The sequence below is a fragment of the Gymnoscopelus braueri genome, assembly GCF_963280865.1.
Source record: "Gymnoscopelus braueri genome assembly, chromosome: 24".
In the NCBI taxonomy this organism is placed as follows: Eukaryota; Metazoa; Chordata; class Actinopteri; order Myctophiformes; family Myctophidae; genus Gymnoscopelus; species Gymnoscopelus braueri.
Window position 1 is genome coordinate 38,902,184 of NC_137626.1, and position 2,636 is coordinate 38,904,819.

Below are 2,636 nucleotides of genomic sequence, written 5' to 3' on the forward strand. Positions count from 1 at the left end.
AGCGCGCGCGTGCGTGCACGCCCAGTGTATATTATCACACAGTTATGGCTTTATAAATCCCCCCCGCGCGCCGCCACTCGTGCGTCTTCCCGCCTCAGCTTCCCGACGTTCCTAAGATGCTTTTTTTTTTGGCCTCCATGTTGAAGACAATGCATTATGTTTATGGCTATTATTCCGTCATTATATCGCATGTTATTTCCATTTTCCTCCACACGGACGGACGGGGCGGCTTCAGTTCGCTTCTCCGCTTCGTTTTCTCCTCCTGCCGCTCCGCTCGCGCTCCTCCTGGCTCCTCCCTCCCTCCTCATCACTGTGAGAAGTGAAACTGGCTCGCTCGGAGCCGTAATGGCGGCTCACGCGCCCAGCGTTGCCATGTTTTGTGAAAGAAATAAGCAGCCAGGTCTATGAAAACAAGGCCAAAAGAAGCAACTAAGTCCTGACGTCACTCGTTCATCCCCTGGGTCTTGAAGTAATTTCTCTGTGGAGAATAACATTGGGTCATCTTAGAATCGTCTCATATAAGAATTGTGGTCCAAAAATAAACAAACTGTCCTGGCGATATCAGGGAGGTGGCTCTGTATCGTTTATGATAGTCAATCACTCATATTTGATAGTTTATTTCTGCCGAACATTTTACTAATTCGGCGGCGGCAACATTAGCGTTGTCTCACCGTCAGTTTTTTTTAATTTATCAATTATTATTTCTTTTTTTCAAGTTAAGCAGAAACAGGTGAGATCACCAATGCACATAAGAGGCCATATACAGGGAGAACCAAGACAGAAGAAGGAAGGGAAATTTAAACACATACACACGTAGACATACAAAATAAAATAAATAATAAAATACATTAAAAAACCCGGTCAGACAAATAAACTCACAAATAGCTAAATAAGTGAGATAGGTTAGATAATAAACACGCGTACATGCAATAAACATGCGTACATGCATTAAATAAATACATGCATTAACTAAATACAATATATAACAAGCAAAATATTCAACAATATAATATAGACATCTACACGAACAAAAAGCACAGACAAGTACAAGACAGGTATGCAGACAAGGACAGACAAGTACAAGACAAATACAGGACAAGTACAGGAGCTATAGGTACGGGCAAAGGGAGAAAAGGATGATGGTCACAACCCAGTACAAATTCAAATCCATTAAGTAACTGAACTACTTCCAAAGCTTTGGACCAATTATCCAACGTGTCAGCTCTGGCACCGTTCATTCTGGCAGTAGAACGCTCCAGTAAACACATATCAGAAAAACAATTAAGCCAGTTTATCTTCAAATTAATAGTCGGTTCAAACCAGTTTTTGATAATTGTTTTCTTAGCGGCAGTTGACGCGGCTAATAGTAGGCTATGCGTTTGTCCTGAAATGTTAACACAATATTTGGGTTATAACCATGAGTTACCGGAACATACCACCGGAAGACAATCTTTTTTTTCCCTTTTTACTGTTAACCGGATCACACAGGCCAGTTTGGAATGAATAAAGTGGACGCAAGGTTTAACATACACAGACTGGACAGAAGATGATTTTGATCTACCTACCTTATTGAAGGAGCGAGCTAAGGATAAGGATATAAGGATAATTCCTTTAACAGGTCCGTTCATGAAAGTCCTTACGGTCTTGTTTCCAATGAGGGCCTGTGAGCAATTAGGGTTAAGAGTCTTGCTCAGGGACAAATTTCATTTCATTGACACATTTGCTGGCCTGGCCTGGAATCGTACCTGGGGCAACCAGGGCCTCTGGCTCCCTAGGCGGGCAATTAGCTATTACACATTTAATAGCTTCCATAGTGAAAGCTTGTAGATTGGGTGTTTTTTTTACCAGGATGCAATGCAGGTCTACAAAGAGACTCAGCACTAGTCATACTCGACATATTCTCGACATGTTTTCGATCATTGGCTGTCCTTTAAGCCAATGGGGAGCCACTAGCAGTGTTGCCAGATTCTGCGAGAGAAATAAAGAACCCAGACTATGAAAACAAGCCACACATACACACACACACACACACACACACACACACACACACACACAGACACAGACACACACACACACACACACACACACACACACACACACACACACACACACACACACACACACACACACACACACACACACACACACACACACACACACACACACGAAAAAATAAAGCATGCTGGTATACATGACTGAGTGTCATGTCTTGTTTAGAGATTGGTAATCTCCACATTGTAGCTCAGGCTGTAGCTGCTCAACATTTACAAACAGCTGAGCTTGCCTACTTGTTTCTACCTGACAGAATCACTGAGTTCGATTAACAAATGACTGAAAATGGGGCATTGTTACTCTGTCTAGCTTCATGTGTAATTTGTATTTCACTTGTAGATTGCGTTTCTAGAGAAGCCTTTTCAGGAGGGTCATCACTGATTGTCAAAAATGTGGAATGCCCTACCAAAAGGAGTAAAGGGGTGTAAAACCCTACTCACTTTCAAAACTGCCCTAAAGATACACCTTCAGGAGGCTGCAATTCTAAAATGGCCCCTGTCCAAGTCTTAACCTACCCCAAGTCCTAATCTACCCCCCTACCCCCCTTTCTCCTTCTTCTCTTGTACATATTTTTCACTCTTCAT

The 2,636-nt window shown here is 42.5% G+C and overlaps 1 protein-coding gene across 2 annotated transcripts in view; it reads right to left on the reverse strand.

Annotated features, from left to right (window-relative positions):
• Positions 1-238, reverse strand: part of LOC308080392 (peripheral plasma membrane protein CASK-like) — a 94,949-nt gene extending 94,711 nt beyond the window's left edge. For both annotated transcript variants that reach the window (XM_080422235.1, XM_080422234.1), the window contains exon 1: positions 1-238. This exon is cut by the window's left edge and continues 756 nt beyond it. The gene's annotated coding sequence lies outside the window, so the exon portion shown is untranslated.
• Between the last annotated feature and the right edge of the window lie 2,398 nt (positions 239-2,636).